This window comes from Pinus tabuliformis, chromosome 7, assembly GCF_031772625.1.
Source record: "Pinus tabuliformis cultivar Carrire ecotype Pingquan chromosome 7, CPIR1, whole genome shotgun sequence".
NCBI lineage: Eukaryota > Viridiplantae > Streptophyta > Pinopsida > Pinales > Pinaceae > Pinus > Pinus tabuliformis.
Window position 1 is genome coordinate 1,912,894,994 of NC_142293.1, and position 20,981 is coordinate 1,912,915,974.

The following is a 20,981-nucleotide window of genomic DNA, read 5'->3' on the forward strand; positions in this document are numbered from 1 at the left end:
GTGCACCCCATATGGCCACATTGTTGCTTCCAGGACTGACAATTGGCTTGACAGTCTGGCTCTTCTCAACCAATGTCGTTCAGAACACCACTATTCCTGAACAATCGAATCAACAGTTAGACCAGTCCAGAGTTACCCACCAACCTTCTACTTCCTCTAATTCTTCCTCTCCTCCTTCCTCTTCGCTTAATGGGGTTGGCAAAGCCAAAAGTCAAGTTCCTAAGGAGAAGAAGGAAAAGAAGAAGAAAGAGAAGAAGAAGAAGGAGCCAAAAGTGAATGGGGGCAAACGAGTGTCGTCTAACGAAAATCCACACACTGCACCGACCAGGCCTAAATCGCCATGTGTCATTTGCAAGGGAGACCACTTTCACAGAGATTGTCCTTGCATCCCTCGGATACTAAGGGACTGGTCTCCCCGTTTGCACAATCCGGTGTCGTCGACCTTTGATGGCCATGTTGAAAGCACACCGTCAACTAGCGAAAGTGAAGCCCCAGGACAAAAAGGGAAAGCTAGATCTCCCTGTAAACTGTGCGAAGGCGATCACGCCATCCACCGTTGTCCCTTCTTAGACTAAGCTAAAAGAGTTTTGGATGATCGTCCGGTTTCACCGTTACGACTTCCTCCTGGATATAAAAAACTCTTTTCGAGTCCTTCGTTAGTTGAGAATCCAGCTGGCCCGCTCAAGTGGTCAGCTGAAGCGCCTGTCATTGAAGATGAACCAGCTGAATCCATACCCGACGAAAGTCAAAAGGTCGAGGTGGCAGTTGACCCGGTCTTGCCTTCAGAGGTTTTATCTTTGAATGACACAGTCACTGGAGAGAACAAGGATGACACTGTCCAAATTCTCTTCATCAACACAGACTCCGACGAACATGGGGGCAATCTACCCATTCCTTTACCGCAGGAAGGAAGTTCGTCAGAGCCATACCCGGTCGTCACTCGGTCCCACCTCCAAGCAACCTAGTTGTCTCCTTCGACTGGAATCAACTAGGCAGACCCCGTTTACTAGCAAGCATACCATTCAGAATTATCGTCCAAATATATAGAATGGTCATGGCTGGTACCATCATAGATGAGGGGGATTCTGTGAGTATCCTTTCCTCTACTGCTTGGAAAGCGCTTGGTTCGCCATCGCTTTTGCCTGAGATGAGAAATCTGGCAGGCTTTGATAAAGGAACCAGTCGACCTTTATGGATCCTCCCCAATGTGCCCATAACATTGAAAGGGAAGACAATTCAAATGAACGTAATGGTCGTTCAAGGACACTTGGATTATAACCTACTCCTTGGACGAGACTATATTTATTGCATGGGAGCCATCGTCTCCTCACTCTTTAGAGTAATGTGTTTTCTGCACGAAGGAAGATTGGTCAAGCTCGTGGACCAACTTTCATTTCCCGGATCACGCATCGCAAATAGTCATATACCATCCCTAAATGGTCTCTTCACGCAAGAAATGTCTCAACCCCTAGTCCGTCCTCCCGATGAGCGCGATTAATTCGGAGGGATATGACTGAAACCCAGGGGGCATGCGTCCTGGTCTGCTTCGGCAGGAAAACTTTGGGTATAGGGTAGGTTTCCGCGGGAGAATATGACTAGTCTGTACCCCGTCCGTCAGTGGAAGAGGGGTTATTCTAGAAAAAGATTCTCTTGTCAAAGTTATGTGAGTGGCACTCGTCTCTGCTCACCTTTGTTTATTTCGGTAGACATCGCCAAGGAAGTGTTTCATTTGTAACGCGAATGAGACAATCTTTGGTAACCTGAAAGAGGTAGGCCTTTCCTGATAGAACAAATGTTTTGTCTGCAAATTGAGGGGTAACCTTGAAATCGTATTTTATACCTGGGGGCATGCAAACCTTTTGGAGTGCAAGCAAGGGGCAGCTATTTATTTTTTAAATTTTTAGGTCCTCCCTTTAAACCCGTAGGCTAACCCTTTAAACTCGTAGGATTAGTCGTTTCCTAACTTGCATAAAGAAAGGCTCTGGGGCAAAAATCTAAATGTTGCCATTTAATATGAGACATTCTTATCATATGACTGGATTATCGAGCAGTTTTAGCACATAGTTCAAGCTTGTTAAAAAATAAACATAAGACCGAGCAAGTGTTTCAATCCGCGTTTAAGCTCGTTAAAAAATGAACTATCCTCCAGTAAATAACCACCGTGAATGTAGCATAATCAGCCATTAAAGCCTTGGTCGTGTTTGCACCGTCACCTCCACTTTTTCATTGGCCGATCATTCACCTCCATATGATTGTTTACCCATTTTGAGGAACATCTACGAAGAGTGATTTCACTAGCCATCCTTGTGACACTGCCATGATTGGAAAATTCCAACCCTTACCTGGAATCAGCTGCTACCCATTTTATCACTCGTTCCTCAAAAGACGAGTCTTCTTTAAGCTCTTTTCATCTGACTCGTAAAATATGAAAAGATTGTCGAGTTTTGGACTTCCAGCTCGTTAAAGCGACCGGAAGTGCTATCCCTCCTCTAGATTTTAATCTTTTTGGACCTGAGGGATTATTGCACAAAAAGATCGAGCGCTTGTGTTGTTCGGCTCGTTAAAACTATCGAAAATTCATCCCTTCTGTATTATTTTATACTTTTTCGAACTTAAGGGATTAGATGACGAAAAAGGAATTCCTGAGTTAATTTTACATACCTTTTCAGACTCTCTAAAAATGAAAAGGACCGAGTTATCTTTGTTGTTAGACTCGTTAAAAAGATTAATAGCGACAAACTTGTCTTTAGACGAGAACGAGTTTCACTATCGCTAGGCTCGTTAAAACATAGCGATGGGTTTGCCCGAAGGGAAAATTATAGAACAATCATATGTTATCCTCCTCAAGCTTGACAAAAATAAAGAGGTACTGGTCAGCAATGACTGGGGAAAAATTGGGAAAAACTCAAAGAATATTTATTGGTAGCAAGTCGCTCTTGAACATGACACTTCCACTCCGTGCCTGAGTCGGGTTGGGTTGTTTCATTCACCGGTCACATCACCATGGTCACGCCATACCATCCACATTTGGGGTAAATGCTACCAATCCATCACATAAGTGTCGCCGACATGTTCAAGAGAAGTCATCCAGAGAAGGCACCCGTGTCCCATCCACTACCATACATTATACTTCATGACCGCCATCCTGAACCATATATCATCAGATCGTTTTCACCTCCATCAAAATCATTTGCTCCGTTCCGTGTCATTGATGTGGGATTCATTAAGGCCCTCCTTTGACGGATCGCTTCTTGTTGACATCAGCGCATTATCCAAGAAGTTGATCTAGGAACACCCCATTCAGTACTTTGAAGCTTGCATGCCTCAATGGCAAGTTTCTCACTTCCGGCGACAGGTATACATCAATGACCTTCGACCGAAAGATTTTGCGTGGTGTTCGACGCCAAGTCATTTATTCACACCACGTGAATTGTAATGTAGTACCTTGAGGGTCATCATCCTTATCGGTGATTCCTCTCGCGCTTGTTAACAGTTTACATCATCAACTAGTAATCAAGCGATGTATTTCCATGTTCGACTTCAAAACATTTCTCACATGGATCGACTTGTACTTTGAGTGAAGATCGGACGAGATTGAAGACCCCGGATCTAGTTTCATCCATCCGGGCTGCGATATATATTCAGGAAAAATAAAGACATTGACATGTACAACATTGCAGCACAGATAATCATCCTACCAAAAGGATGATGACTTCATCAAAATCGTCAGTCTACCATCAGACGATTGTCTGTCCTATGTACATAAAAATGAATTTATAAAGCTGAGCATGGGAATTCCCGCCCTCAGCTAGATCATGAAAGCAATATGAAGATAATGTATTGTATTGTATCTTATTACAGGTCTCCTCCCAGCATTGAAAGAACTTCAGATCCTCCTAATAAAGCATTTCACCCGATAAACGGCCTCATAATTTAGGGGGCAACTGTTATAGACATTTTTGTGCCTTACAGCTCTAAGCATGAAATGTCCATAAACCAAGGGATCCTAAGTCCCTAAAAGTGTTGTTCCTGCCCCTAAAGGAACAAGGTCAACCAATTACAGCTTCTCCCAGAAGTTCTCCACCAGACACTGCTCATAATCAGTCAAATCAGGATCATTTCAGCTGCTCCACTAGCTACCTGCGTTGCATAGCACCCCAGTACACTAGCTAGGTGCGTTGCAACGCACCTAAATTCACTACCAGGGTGCACTGAGCAGGAAATGACAAATGGCAGTGTCATTCCACGAGGTGGACAGACAATGGAAGCTTCCAGAATCTTCCCCAATGACACTTGCCTCACTGAGTTCGACCAGAGATTAGTAAGAGGCTCTCAGTCTCCAAGTGGAAGCAAGAACTGACAGAGAGAGGCCACAAGTCAAATCATAAGCTGACTCATCCTCTTTGCATACATCTATATATGGATCCCTCATCCCAGAGATCCAAGAGGCTAGAATTTTGTACTTTGCAGAGAATTTCTGTTGGTTTTGAGATTGAGATTAGTGCATTGGGTGATTTATGCTTTGTTGGAGGTGAAGAAGGGATTCCTTTGCTGGGAGGTTGATGCTGGATCGGGACTCACTTGGTTGTATCTCCTCCTGGATCTTCTTGTTACATCAATAAAACTATTTGAGTTTCTCCTACATGCTTGTGTATCAATGATGTTTTGTTATATTTGCATGTTTAGTTTAAATCTGATCCTAAGCTATTTATGAATGTAAATCTATGTCTTTGTGTAGTTTTCCTCTTCTGTGATCTTGCAGGAACTTGGTGATGCTGGGAAAGTAAGGGAGCAGGTAGCTGGAAGTTGTCAAAGAGAAGAGAGATTGGATCAAAGTACTAGCGAAAGACACAGGTTGGTTCATCCTATTCCTCTTCGTTTAAAATTCATAAAGAAGAATACGAAAATAGTTTTCCTTGTTTGTTGCTAAGGCACTATCACACCTTAGTGGGATAGGGGCGTTCTGAGTAGACACTTTTCCCAACAACAGTTAGGTCTTGTCATTAGCGAAATTTTCAAGGAACATGCATTTGAATGCACCCTAGTTTTGTATGGAGTTTGGTGGAAGGTTGTGATACCATGTAGCTGCGCGACTGTTCAAGGTACATGGGAACAATCCTACATGCGCGACTATTCAAGGTACATGGATACAATCTACAAGCTACTTCGTCATGCCGTACCTCAAGGGTCTGCAACTGCAGGTAGAAGTTGTTCAAATGATCCTTGTTTAGTCAATTTAGTATGTCCTAAATTGCTACGTTAATTATCAATCCTGGAGTCGTAAACTGATGAAGTGTGGCACACTATATGTGCAAGACAACCTCTTTCTTACTTTCTATTGTTTTCAATTTTATTTTGTTTTTGGGGGTTTTATCTTGGTTTGTCTCCTAATGCGAATGGAAATCCTATTCCTAATTTTAAGAATACTTTAGAAGGCAAGTATGGATATAGATTTTAAGGCAATTATGTCCTTTATGATGAATTCTAGAGCTTAACACTTCAGAGAATCTCAAAACATACTAGTGATGAAATTAGTACTTGGACAAGAATGTAAATGTGCAGCTATTCAAATCAAACAAATGATAAACTACTGATCATGAAATCACTATCTCTGCTACTCATCTAAATACAGAAATAAAAGTTAAGCTATTGCACTCAAACAAATCAAAAACTGCAAACTAATAAAAATAAAACCAATTCACTTTGCTTATAGTCCGATAGCTCGCCAAGTAGCTTTTCAGGGTTAAGCCATGGCTCTGGAGATAACGTCAATAACATGAGGAATTGATATCTAAATTACCTACTTGCAAATGAAAATAAAATAAGTCACTTCACTTATAGTCCGATATCTCGCCAAGTAGCTTTTCTAGGTTAAGCCATGGCTCTGGATATAACGTAAATAACATGAAGAACCTGATATCTAATTGCAGAAATGAAAGTAAAATCAAATCACCTCACTCATAATCCGATAGCTCGCCAAGTAGCTTTTTGGGGTTAAGCCATGGCTCTGGAGATAACATTAAATGACATTAAGAATTTGATATCTAAACTAACTATCAACAGCAAATGAATAAGACTGAAATCAAAGCATAACCAAAATTGAAAGCTAATAAAAACAAAGTCAGCAGAGAGGCCAATCTCATGTCACTATTTATTGCAAAAATTGTATGAAAATGCATGAGCCTAGCCTATCCTGAAACACACTGATTAGTGTTAGCAAAAATATACAATGCTTGGAAAATCATTTACAGGAATGAAACATTAACACCATAACTAAAATATGAAATATACGCAGGTGAACAAACTATGAAATATCTACAATGGAGATAAGACAACAACCTATGAAAACTTTACAGAAATAAAGAAACGAAACTTAGCTAACAGGGGCCCTCTGCACGGCCTTGGTTAACACACTGTCAGTCATATAAAACAGAGTCTTGTTATATTGCAAAAAAGAGGAAGGATCCTCTCGTTACAACAGTAGGACCAATGTCACGACACAGTACATGAACTAACAACAAGATTGCATCAAAATCTAGCTACATGCATTTGCAAACGTGTTATTTATAAAGGAAATTACATAATTGTTTTTCTTATGGAACTCATTTAGCAGAAGACACGTAAACAGACAACACCTGTAATCTTAGCGTGTTGGTTGCCATGATCATTCAATCTACCAAAAGGTGGTTGTTGGATTTGCATCGTAGAGGCAGTCTACAGCTATCAAAATGAATCCATGGATTTAGGAGCAGTCTCAGATCCTTCACGTGTTGAAAACAGAGACCTGTTTGCCGTAGAACTCCTCGTTTGACCACCGTTTGACCAAGGCTTTCCTCTATGAATCTGGCTAAGCCAATAGGACTTGGTCCATGTCCAGATCATTTCTGAACTACCCACGCGCCTTGTTTTGCTTACCGACACTTGCAACCTAGAGATCAACAAAAACAACTGCAGAATCTCAAGTCAGCTGCGGAAAGTGGCTGCATTCCGCCGCTGATGAGCAAAATCTAAGTCAAATAGCAAACACAAAAGCATAGTTAGAAAACCACTTAAATGCACTCTAAGAATCAATATGTAATGATCTTTGATAGCTTATGAGGCACTGGTGAGGGGAAAAAGTCTAGAAAAGTGTGTAGAAGAGATGTAGTTTCAAGGCTTAACATACCCCCACTGTGAAGGTGTTGCATGTCCCCATGCAACCAAAACTGTGACCATCCTCCCTTCAGTTCATGTGTTCTGATACCTCTGCTAACACATCCAGCCTTCTTTTCTTCTTTCTTGGTACCACTGTCATCCTAGGCTTTCTCATTAGGCACCCGGATTTGAAGTTGATGAGAGCTCTGCTCAACCTCCTGCTCCTTTTCTTTAATTTCCTATTTTTCTTCTGCCACAGCCCAAGATGCAACATGGTGTTGTCGTGAATAATCTTATCCAACCTGCTCTATTCTTTTAATGTTTCATTTTCTCTTTTGATGTGTCTATTTAGGACTTCCTGTTTCAGTGATTGGATTAGAGCTTCCTGGTCTGTATTAGGATGGGCAGATGAAGTGCCTTGATATGTGGAAGTCTTCTCCAACGACTCAATAAAATCATACATTTCTTGCTGGGTTGGATCTATCTCAGGTGTAGCCTTTCTTGGGTTGTCCCCAAAATTTGGCTGAGAAGGACTGATCTCAAAATCTGGTTGAGAAATAGGAGTATGGTGTGGGCTACGGCCAGGAGGGATTGCTGGAGACTGTTCTGGTGTTTCCCCTCCTAAATCAATGAAGTGGGCCCCTTTAGTTTGTACTTTCCTCAGTTTTCCTTTAAGTCTGGAGCTCCTCCTTAGATTCTGTGAGCTAGTGTCTCCTTTCTCCACACTCTATTTTTCTTTCCCTTTTCTCTTTGCTGCAGCTGATTGTTCCTGAAGGTAAATTAGTCTTTCAGAAAGTATTTGGTCCTCTTCTGAGGAAGGTTCTGGGGTTTGATAGACAACTTCAATATTTCTTTTCCCCTTTTGTTTTCTTTGCTTCCTAACCTCAGTTCTTTCCTTCCTACTTTCAGACAGCTTCTATTCCTTATTAATTTCTTTAGATATGTTAGTAGGAGTGTCCTGAATGTTCACACTTGTTTTCCTTCTCCTACTCTTCCTTGCTGAGCTACTCTTGGGTGTTTCAGGTGGATATTGAAAGAAGTTTCTAATCAAAAACTGTTCCCAGGTGTCCTTCTTTTCCTTCAACTATTTTTCAATCAAAATTTTTACAAGGCCGTGATGGTAAAGGTGGGGTTCTATGTCCTCCAGATTCTTTTGTACAGTTGTGGACATATTTTTCAGGATATTCAATAGAAAGTAAGGCAAATTGATGGTTTGATTTTCTAGAAAATTCATTAGCAACCGGATGTGGTACATGTACATGGACCCAAACCGTCTTTCACATGTAATAAACTTCTGGATTATCAATAATAAACTAGTCCACTTTTCTTCTAGAGCAGAGACATGGATTCCACGTTTGAAAATGGTTATATCCATACCTAGATTGTGTAAGATAATCCTCCAGGCCCTCTCATCAAAGTTTTTGTTTTTGAACCACCGTTCCCCCTCCTGTGGAAGTTCCGTTACTACTGCAATAGATGCCTCTGTGACTAAAAATTTAAGATCTCCAACCTCAACTTCCACGCCATTAAAATACCTTGCAAGTGTCTTCGTAACTTATTTATTGTAACCTCTGAATTTCTAGATGAACTGTAGCCACCGTGCCTTCCTTAATATGATTTTCAATTGTGGATAACCCTCCATGTATTTAGTTCCGTCCGGCTCTGCTCTTAGCAAAAAACCCATTCCTTCCTCCTGCCTTAAAATACGTCTGTGAATGATGGACTGTGAGTAATGGATTGACGGGGGCGAAACGGTTATGTTAGCGGGAAATGGAGAAGGTTTGTGGAGAAAAACCAATTGTCGTAAACGAAAGAGCAAAGAACAGGTAATCAGAATGAGTTCTCGGAGATGTAACAAGCCAGAAATAACAAACGCAACTTCAATGGGATAGTATGGAAATAGAGTGAGCCCATCTTTTGAACTAGAAGGCCGCGGAATAGGCGTGAGCACGTTCTCAAAATGACTGCGGATTCGTGCGGCAGGAAAGAGCCGTGATCAAATAGATTACGTCCTCATAATTACCCGATTCAGCAGGTGGAATGCCAACGTAGAAATAAACACGAGTTAAATTCGGAGGTGGATCATGAGGCCGTTAAAAATTAATGCAAAGTTCATGGTGGAATCATGTAAAGGCCATGGAGTAGTTATGAAAGCTATCAATACAAATCATTACACATAATGGAGCCGATGGTTTCATAACTATATAGAATGTGTTTTAAAATGCTATTTGAAATGAATTTTGCTTACCTTAGAATCTTACCACTCCCATCCACTGACCTTTGATTGGCTACTTCCTGTTGGTGCTTTAGGTGATTTATATCTTCAAAATATTTTCCTTTGTCATACCTACATTTGGTTCTCATCATTATTTGGCTAACATCTGACTTTCAGTGCTGAATAATAGAGTGTTAGCTGCGGAATCAGTTTTTAGTTGCGGAAACTGAATTCAACTGCGGAAACTGACACAGTGAACATATGACTAAATGGAGATGGATGGAAATGAATGATGACTAAGTGAATGATATATAAAAAATGGTCATAAAAGGGATTTTATTGGTGGAATGTGATGATGAAATGACATGAAACTAAAACTGAGTTTTTTTTTTTTTGGGAAAATATTGGCATCAGAAGTTTCTAATTTTCTCCCTGTATTTTTTGTATAAGACTGCCAATCAGTGATTGGTTTTCAGGCTTGTACAATTTTATTTATTTATTTTAAACAAAAAAGAACAAAGACTAGGCTGGTGGAGAAGAAGGATTCTTCTTCACCAACCTTATTGCAGAATTTTCTTGAAAGATTTTGACAAATTCCTCCTTTAAGAGTGGCTTATGATAGATCTTTAATCTGTGACCATTCACAATAAGAGGAGTTTGATATTCATCAATGGTTTTGATTCTTACCGCTCCATTGCTAAAGACTTTGTCAATCTCATATGGCCCAAGCCAATGAGTCTGAAACTTACCTTTGAAATCTTTGAACTTGGAATCAAATAGCAATGCCCAATCTCCTTCTTGAAACTTTTTCTCCTTGATGTATTTGTCATGCCACTTAGCTCTTTGATATTGAACTAGATCAGTTCATAGGATTGCTTCTTGTCTGCTCTCATCTAGTTCATTCAACTGCTCCATTCTATGCTTTTGGGCTTCTGATAGATCCATTCCCAATTGAACTGCCATCTTGAAGGTTCTAACTTGGAACTCAATGGGGAGCAGAATTTCTTTCCCATAAACAAGTTCATAGGGAGAATGTCCTATTGTATTCCTCCATGTAGTTCTGTAGGCCCAAAAGGCTTCAGGAAGCCTTTCTGCCCAATCTCTTATGTGTAGATGAATAGGCTTGGTAATGATGCCTTCAATAACTTTGTTTGTAGACTCCACTTGACCATTTGCTTGTGGATGGTAAGGAGTAGATTTTCTGTGCTTGACCTTGTACTCTTCCATCAGCTTCTCCACCAGTTTGGATGTGAATTGACCTCCCTGATTTGTCACAATTTCTCTTGGAACACTAAAGCGATTAAAAATATCCTCATAAAGAAAACTAACAACTGAATGCTCAGTAGCAGAAAATAATGCTTTGGCTTCTACCCATTTAGTGACATAATCAGTACATACCAATATATACTTTCTTTGTTTAGATGCTGGGTTAATAGGTCCAATGAAGTCTAAAGCCCATTTTTCAAAGGGTTTGATGAGTACCTGTGGTTGTAATGACATTTCATTTGAGAGGGTAGGTTTCACTACTCTTTGGTAGTTGTCACATCTTTTGACATATTGTTTAGCATCTTTGAAGAGGGATGGCCAGTAATATCCTAAAGAGAGGATTTTATAGGCTTTCCTTTTGTCAGCAAAGTGTCCGTCGCATGGTTCATCATGACATGCTTTGAGAATATCAGGCATCTCATCTTCCCTAACACATCTTCTGATCACAAGATCTGGCCCTGTTTTAAACAATTCGTTAGAAATCCATGAATATTTTGAACTCTCCTGAATAATCTTTCTTCTTTCACCAGGAAATAAATGTGGAGGTAGTTTCCATGTAACCAAATAGTTAGCTATATCTGCATACCAAGGAGTCTTAGTAGCTACTGCAAATAAATATTCATCAGGAAACTTTTCCTCTATAGGAGAATCTTCTTTAGTATTTTGAATCCTAGACAAGAAATCAGCGAACGCGTTTTGTTTCCCTGGTCTATCTAACACAGTAATATTGAATTCTTGTAAAAGTAGGAGCCACTTTGTAACTCTACCATTAGTGATGGGATTGTTCATTAGATATCTAATTGCAGAATGATCAGTATGAATAAAAGTTTCATAGCCTGTTATATAATGTTTGAACTTATTGATTGCATGAACAACAGCTAAGAACTCTTTTTCAGTCACAGTATAGTTCAACTCAGTGGGAGTTAAATTTTTACTGGTATAGTAAATGGCATAAGGAACTAAATCATTTTTTCCCAATACAGCCCCTAGAGCTGTATCTGAAGCATCTATAGAAATATGGAAAGGAAGTTTCCAATTTGGTCCTCTCAAGATAGGTGCTTTAGATATTCTTGTTTTCAAAGTTTCAAATGTTGATTGGCAATCAGGACCCCATTTGAATTCACAATCTTTTTTAAGCATTTTGAAGAGTGGAGATGTTATTTTGGTGAAGTTTTCTATAAATATTCTATAATATCTAGTAAATCCCAGAAAACTTCTAACATCTTTTTGACAATTTGGAATAGGTAATTTGGAGATGACTTCAACTTTTGATCTATCAACTTAATCCCATCCCCTGAAATATGATGTCCTAAAACAATACCTTCAGTAAACATCATAAAGCATTTTTCATGGCTTAGTGAAAGGTTTGTTTCTTTACATCTTATAAGGACTTTTTCCAAATTTTCTAATGCCTCTTCAAATGAATCACCATAAACTGTAAAATCATCCATATATACCTCTACACAATCATGGATTAGATCAGAAAAAATTCCTAGTACTGCTCTTTGGAATGTTGCGGGTGCATTACATAATCCAAAAGGAAGCACTTGATAAGCAAAAGTTCCCCATGGACAGGTAAATGTGGTCTTATCCTGATCTTCAAGTGCTACCTGAATTTGATTATAACCACTAAAACCATCCAGAAATGAAAAGTACTTTTTGCCTGCTAATGTATCTAATACTTGATTGATAAAGGGTAAAGGAAAGTGATCCTTCAAAGTTGCTTTATTCAATTCCTTATAATAAATGCATACCCTTCATTTACCATTCTTTTTGGGTACTATAACTAAAGGAGAAACCCATCGGCTATCTGAAATTGGGTAAATGAAGTTTAAATTGAGTAGTTTTTGGAGCTCTTCTTTCACTATCTCCCTAAGATTTGGATTCATCCTTCTTTGAGGTTGTCTGATTGGTCTACTGTTTTCCTCGATATAGATATGGTGGATGCAAGTCTTAGGGTCAATACCTTTCATATCAGTATACTCCCATGCAAATGCAGTAGAATTTTTTTGCAAGATTTTGGTTAGCTCTTCCTGTTGTGACTTTTCCAAATTGTTGTTGATATTCAGTGTTTTTCCTGGAAAAATTTCAATGGTAGAGCTACCAAACTTTTCCATAGAGTAAAGAGACATTTGTCTTGATGATAAATATTCAATACCAGAATCTAACTGAAATTGTGTGTGGTCATATTCTGAATATGTTTCAAAATTTTCTGATGTGTTCAAAATTTGACTATCTTCACTAATTTCAGAGATGGTAAAGACAGGTTGTACAATATCTTCATCATCGACCGATTCATTGTCTCCTACTTCTGTAATTGCTTTTACTGGAGGATACAAATTGAATTTCTTTGTCGAACTACCACCATAAATATACATATCCCCAGATCTACAACTAATGAAAGCATTAGATGTGGCTAGCCAAGGTCTTCCTAAGATGAGTGGATGCCATCCTAAATTACTCTTGGAGTCAAAATCATGAAATCTACTGGATATTCCCAAGAATCTAAGGAGACTGAAATATCTTCTAATACACCATCTGGTTTGGTTATTGATCTATCTATAAGTTGCAGTAAGGTGGGTGTAAAAAGAAGATTAGGAAGTTTAAGTTGTTCCATAGTCTGTCTACTCATAATGTTGATAGCAGCCCCTAAGTCAATCAAAGTGTTTTGAATTTCTATCCCATTTATACGTGTCTTGACAATTGGACTACTTGGATCCACATACTTCTGCATGGTAATTTTTCCCATCATGATATCTACAATTTTTCCTACCAGGTGGATTCTTCTTGTATCTCTTGGTTTCCTTCCTGGTCTTTTGAGACTAAACTCCTTTATTGTTTTCGCTATAATAGGAATTTCTCTAATGGCTTGTAGCAAGGGAATCTTGATACAGACATTCTTTAATTCATCTAGAAAATCATTGTTAGGCAAGAAGATTTGTTTTTCCACCCCTTTTTCAATTTGTAATCTTTCAAGGAAAGGAGGCATGGATGAAGATGCAGGTTGCTCAACTATAGGAGTTGTGGGGGTTGACTCTTTTTCTTTTTCTTTTTGATTGATTGGGTTTTGAAGAGATGCTTCCTTAGAACCTTGATTGCCTTTAAGAGAATCCTCCTCAGAGGTACCTTGCTCTTGAACATCTATAGAAGGTTTTTCTAAAACTCTAACAGATATGAGTTGAACATCATTAAGAGGAACAATCATATAGGTAGGAAATTGTTGTCCTTCTACCATGTAAGCATTCTGAGGATTTTTGTTGTTTGGATTCAGCAATCGCTGGGCTCGTAGTTGATTTGTCTTTTGTTGAAATGGAAGCAAGAGTTAAGAATTTGGATTTTGTTGAGAAGGTTTTTGTTGTAGAAATGGAAATGAAAGTTGTGGGTTTTGATTTGGAAGTTGTGGATTTTGTTGATTTTGAAAAGATGGAGGATATTGATAATAAAATTGAGCAAATCTCCCATAAGGATTTTGCATCCCTTGTGCCCATGATTGGTATGGATTTTGAGGTTGGGGCCAAGGTTTTTGCCAAGAATTCCAATTTGGTGGGGGCTAAAAGTTCATAGGATTGTTAAATCCTTGATTTTGTTGCCCCTGCCACGGTCTTCTTGAAACAAAACAAAGGGACTCTACTGAATTTGGATCTTCCTCAAAGACAACTTTGAGCCCAAGAATTGAAGGACAATCCTTGGTCTCATGACTTTCTGAGCAAATCACACATGTTTCTACAACTTTTGCATCCAAGGGGCATTCCCTTAGAGCATGTTTCTTTCTACATTTTGGACAAAAGATGGCCAAGGCATAAGTTTTTTTTTTTTTTTTGAATCTAGGATAATCCGTAACTGGTGAGAGTTATCCTGAACAGACCCAGGATCAAATCTGACTGGCTGCCACTATAAACCTAGGCTACGTGCAACAACCTACAAGCCACACAATAGCAGGTAACTTATGCCTCAAGGCACCAGCTTCTGCTTTCTGCTTGTTTTGTATTTTAAGGGCGTCTAGTTGTTCACTAAGGCTCCCTAGAATATCAGTTTTGAACTCATCAAGCATATTGCCAATCTCTGCCCTACTTATTGATCCAGTTGCAGATTTGTTTTCTCTAATAAGAGAAGGATCTCTTGGCCCTTTTCCAGTTTTATATTTTTCCCTTGAGATATGGACACATAGTCTGCTATGTCACGAAGTGGAAGTTGAGAAATGTCTCCCTTCCGCATCATGTTTAAAATATCTATCCATTCATCTCTAATGTCTTTCAATAGAAGGGATTTCAAGGTTTGCTCATCTAAATTGCTCATTTTTTCTCTCTTTAAGTTGTATTGAAATCTTTCAAGTAAATCCTTCAAGTTTTCATATTCTTTTTCCATCATCTTGAATACCTCATCCTTATGATTAGTGGGCATACAATAATCCAGGTATCTATCCAAAAATGTTTGTTTCATATCATTCCAAGTCCTAATAGATTAAGTGACTAATCCCATGAACCATTTCAAAGAAGCTCCTTTCAATGTTGAAGGAAATAGTTTAAGTTTTTGAGAGTCTTCCATATAGTCATAGGTTCGGGACAAGACTTCAAACTCAAATAGAAATGTTTCAGGATCCTCACTTCGCAACCCATAAAAGTTTGGGAGGACAGATGGTGAAATGTTTTTCATTGTTTTATGAGTTTCCTCATCGGCTATATGGAATCCAAATGAGTTATCTCCTTCCCTATTTCCCCCATTGTTACCTTTACCTCCTCCATTATTTCCTCTTCCTCTACCTCTACCCCCTCCTCCAAATCCATCGACTACTTCCTCTGTCATGATAGTTTCCTCAGAGTCTTATGGTTCTTCTATTAATGGTGAATGAGGGAGAGTTTCTCCCTTCCCCTCTTCTTTAGGTGATTCTACTTCTATGATTACAATATGTTCCCCTATAGAAGTGAAGAAAGGTTCTTCTCCTAGATCAGATTTAGTAGATAGTGTGGGAGAATCTCCTAATTCAGCTACTGCCCCTTGAATTCTAGGAATCCTAAGGCTGGGAGTATGAATCGGAGATGGAGGTGTATCTTTTCTATGCCTTGAAGTCGCTAGAGTTGTGAAAATCGAACTTTTGGCCCTAGCTATAAACCTTCCCCTAGAATCTCTTGCTCTATGCATGTCATTTTTTATATATTTTTTTATTTTTTAAGTCGGGCTAATAATTCTCTTTTTGATCTTCCAGGTCACACTAGGTGCAATAAGAGAGCATAATCAATAAATTATTGAACGAATAACTCTCTTTTTTGATCCTCCAGATCACACTAGGTGCAAGAGGAGAGCATACTTCAAGAAGTTATCAATTTTTCCCTTCCCTTTTTTTTTTTGTTTTTTTGTAAGAGGTCGGCTACCTAGTTACACTTCCTCGGCAATGGCGCCAAAATGTTTGGTAAATTTTGTATGTCCTAAATTGCCACAATAATTATCAATCCGGGAGTCGTAAACTGATGAAGTGTGGCGCACTATATGTGCAAGACAACCTCTTTCTTACTTTTTATTATTTTCAATTTTATTTTGTTTTTGGGGGTTTTATCTTGGTTTGTCTCCTAATGCGAATGGAAATCCTATTCCTAAGTTTTAAGAATAATTTAGAAGGAAAGTATGGATATAGATTTTAAGGCAATTATGTCCTTTATGATGACTTCCAGAGCTTAACACTTCAGAGAATCTCAAAACATACTAGTGATGAAATTAGTACTTGAGCAAGAATGTAAATGTGCAGCTATTCAAATCAAAGAAATGATAAACTATTGTTATGCTCTTAACCTGCAAAACGATATCCAAATACAGAATATGCGAAGAGAAGATACCCAGAACACAAAACAACAATGATTTTATTATTCAGAGAGTAATGTTCACTTGCCTCTTCGAGGGGGCAACCTCCGATAGAGCAGAGATCGATTACAAAATAAGACACGATGCTCCTCGCAGGGAGTCCTTATCCTTTATATATGACTCATACATGCAATACCACAGATCAATACCATGGGATTTATTAATACCATCTATATAATACTACGACCCATTTGCAACTAACTGTGGTCCCGTCATTAATTGCGGGTTAACCACTTACAATTATTAATATGGGCTTTATTGACTCTTGAATATGACGTGATCCCATTACATAAATAAGGGGGTTAGGGTGGGACCCTAACATGCCCTCCCCCTTAAGACTAGCCTTGTCCTCAAGGCTGAAGTTGCGGAAACTGCTGAAGAATCATGGTTGGTTCCCAAGTTGCATCTTCTGGAGAGGTGTCTTTCCTTTTGACGAGGACTTCCTTAATCATGCGGCCGCGCAGTTTCTTGTCTCGTGTGTCTAGGACCTGTTCGGGTTGAAGCCAGATGGACCCTTCTTCGTCCAATTTAGATAGACTGGTCTGAATTCTACAATTGTTCCCAATCACTTTCTTGAGGCATGAGACATGAAAAACTGGATGGATTTTTGTAGTAGGTGGCAAGGCCAACTTGTAAGCCACTTCTCCAATGTGCTGAAGTACTTGATATGGTCTGCAAAATTTGGGAGATAGTTTCTGACACCCCTTGTCGTTGAGTGATGTTTGCTTATATTGTTGTAGCCGTAAAAAGACCTAATCCCCTTCTTGAAATTGGCGCTCTGAGCGATGCTGGTCTACTTTTTGCTTCATTCGGTTTTGAGCTTGATGAAGATTCTCTCTAAGATGGGCAAGCATGGTTGCGCAGTGCTGTAGGAGTTGCTCCACTGCTTGTACTTTTGAGAACCCCTTGAGATACGAAGTAGGTGAAGGTGGGAGTTGACCATATACTACTTCATAGGGAGTCATTTTGGTGGTGGCATGATAGTTGGTGTTATACCACCATTCAGCCAGAGGTAACCACTGTACCCAAAGGTGTTGCTTTTCTGAAGTGAAACACCTAAGGTAGGTTTCTAGACATTTGTTGATGGCTTCGGTTTGACCATCTGTTTGCGGATGATAGGAAGTACTGAGTTTTAGTTGAGTGCCTTGTATCCTGAAGAGTTCCTGCCAAAAATTACTGGTGAAGATCAGGTGGGGTAGGGCGCAGAAATGAGCATACTTCGACAGTCGGTCCACAACCACCATGATGACTAACTTGTTCCCTGACTTTGGAAGACCTATAATGAAATCCATAGAAACCTTCGTCCAAATTGATGCCGGAATGGGCAATGGTTGTAATGTGCCTGGGGTGTTGACAGTTTCCCCTTTGTGGCATTGATAGACATCGCATTCTGCTACAAAAGTAAGGATGTCCTTTTTCATGCCTGTACAAAAAAATGATCTTCTGGTGCGAGCATACGTCTTCTAAAATCCCGAATGTCCTGCAACGGGAGATGAGTGCAATTCTGCCAAAATGCGACTTTTGAGGGTGGATGTTGGTGATATGATGACTCTGTCCCTGTAGCAAAAAATATCATCCTGACACGAGTATCCCTTGGTGGAATTTGGATCTACCTGCAATTGAGAAATGAGTTGGGAGAGCCCGGGGTGTGAAAACCATTCCCTGCGAGCCTCTTCAATCCATTCTGGAATGGGGAGGGAAATTGCTAACAGAGTACTTTCCTCCTCAAACTGGCGAGATAATGCATCTGCTACACTATTGTCTTTCCCTTTCTTGTAAATGATCTCATAATCATATCCCAGCATTTTTGCGAGCCATTTATTTTGTTGTGGGGAGGATATGCGTTGCTCCAAAAAACATTTAAGACTGTGATGATCTGTGCGGATTTGGAAACGTCGCCCCAATAAGTAAGGTCGCCAGGTCTCGACTGCATGTAAGATGGCCATCATTTCCTTCTCATAGGTAGATTGGCCCAGATTCCTCCCACCTAGTTGTTGGCTTGTGAAGGCCAAAGGTCGCCCTTCCTATATTAAGACCGCCCCAATACCTGTACCCGAAGCATCACATTCAATGAAAAAAGATTTGGTGAAGCTAGGTAGTGCTAAGCCTGGAGTGGAACACATGGAATTTTTAGAGCTGTAAAGGCCTGTTGTGCTTTCTCATTCCAGAAGAATGAATTTTTCTTTAGGAGTTGGGTGAGGGGCTTCGCTATGCGACCATAGTTGCGGACAAATTTACAATAATAGTCTGTGAGACCCAAAAATCCTCTCAATCTCTTCAAGGTCTTAGGTTGAGGCCATTCCTGCATTGCCTGGATCTTTTTGGGGTCCACCTTGACACCTTCACACCCCACAATGTGGCCCAAATACTCTACTTTTGCCATGCCAAACGAAAACTTGGACATCTTGACAAATAATTTATGCTTGCGGAGCAGTTGCAAGAGTAGATCTACATGCTGAAGATGTGTGGCCCAAGTGCAACGATAGATGAGGATGTCATCGAAGAAGACAACGACAAATTTCCTGAGATATGGTTTGAGAATGTGGTTCACAAGGCTCTGAAAAGTAGAGGGGGCATTACAAAGACCAAATGGCATGACCAGGAACTCATAATGGCCTTCATGAGTTCTGAAAGCAGTCTTGGGAATGTCGACTTCCTTCATGCGAATTCGGTGGTAGCCTGAGCGAAGATCCAACTTAGTGAAGAATTGAGCCCCATTGAGTTCATCCAGCAAATCGTCAACCACCGGGATGGGAAATTTATCTTTGACTGTCAACTTATTGAGGGCCCTGAAGTCGGGACACATCTGCCACTCCCCATCTTTCTTGAGCACCATGACCACTAGGGATGAATAAGGACTAATGCTAGGACGAATGACACATGCTTCCAAAAGTTCCTTTATTATTTTTTCTGTTGCATTCTTTTGGGTGAACGGATATCTATATGGGCGCACATTTGGGGGTTGGGCCCCAGGAACCAAGGTGATGCTATGATCATGTTCCCCTCGCGAGGGTGGAAGCTCATGAGGCTTGTCAAAGACCGACAGATGGTTATTTAAAATCTGTTGCATCTCAGGTTGAATTGGCAGAGGCTTGGTTTCGACTGCCTGGATGGCATTAAATTGAGCTACAACTCCATGATTGCCCTTTTTTAACAATTTTTCCATCCTATGCGAGCTGATGATAGAGGGGGCTCCCGCCTGGAGTCCACGGAGGGTATGTGTGTAGTTGTTCTGCTTAAAACTCATATATAACTCCTGGAAATCCATTGCGATTGGCCCAAGAGTGCGGAGCCATTCAGCGCCGAGGATAATGTTGCAACCCCCCATGTGTATGGCAAGCATGTGGGTTTTCAACTGATAATCCCCCATTTGAAGTTTGACATTTTCATAGCAGCCTTCACATTTCATTGAGCCTCCATCCGCAATTTGGACTTGGAAGTTAGAAACTGCTCGTACAAAACAATGAACTGCTTCTGTGACTTTTTGATGGATGAAATTATGTGTACTTCCACTATCAATCAAGACTACTATTGGGCGATGTTTAATAAAACCTCTGATTTTGAGAGTTTGAGAGGAAGAAATCCCTGCCAAAGCATGCAACGAAATAACTGGTTCGTCAGAGACATTTTCCTTTTGGTTGTCTTCTTCTAGCGGCTCATGTTCCTCAAGTGGTGGATCTTCCTCTGTTGAGCTGTAGTCAGTGGCATCAATTTGAAAAAAATTGGGCTCCTTGCATTTATGACCTGGGGAGTATTTTTCTTCACAGTAGTAACATAGACCTTGCTTTCTTCTTTCGGCCATTTCCGTAGGTGACACCTTTTGGACCTTAAGTGTTTGAGTCGTGTTGTGAGCCTGTGGGGGGTGACCTTTAGTGGAGAAATTTGGGCGACTGTATTGGGCTGCTAATGCACGTTCCACGTTACGAGCTACCTTGCAAGCCTCTGTCCATGTGAGAGGGTGGTGCAGTAGGACTTGGGCTTTGATAGCTTCTTTAAGACCGCTGATAAAACATTCCATGTAGAACACATCTAAGAGACCCCAAGTGCAGAAGGCTTACGCTTCAAAAGCTGTAATATATTCATCCACTGTACCAGTCTGTTAGAGCTTAGTAAGACGACCCAAAAAAGAAGATTCCTGGTCAAAGCGGTCTTGAAGAGCTTTTGTGAATTTGGTCCAAGTCCTAAAAGGTCCATTGCAACGTTGATGCCATTCCCACCATTGCCACCTTTCATTGTCCAAGTACATGCTCCCCACCATAAGCTAAGTCTCATCATCTAAGATGTGATTCAGATTGAAATACTGCTCCATTTGGGCTATCCATGCCGACGGGTGAGAACCATCAAATTTATGCATATCCAACTTGGGAGGTCGCTGACAGGGTTGTTGGTGGGTGTGCCAGACGTGAGGAGAGTGGCTAGACTCACCCTCATTGTGTCCATTGCCATTATACACCTCCTCGTGGGCTTGCTTCTTGCCCTTCTGGATCATGCCCTCGACTAGGCTACTTAGTCA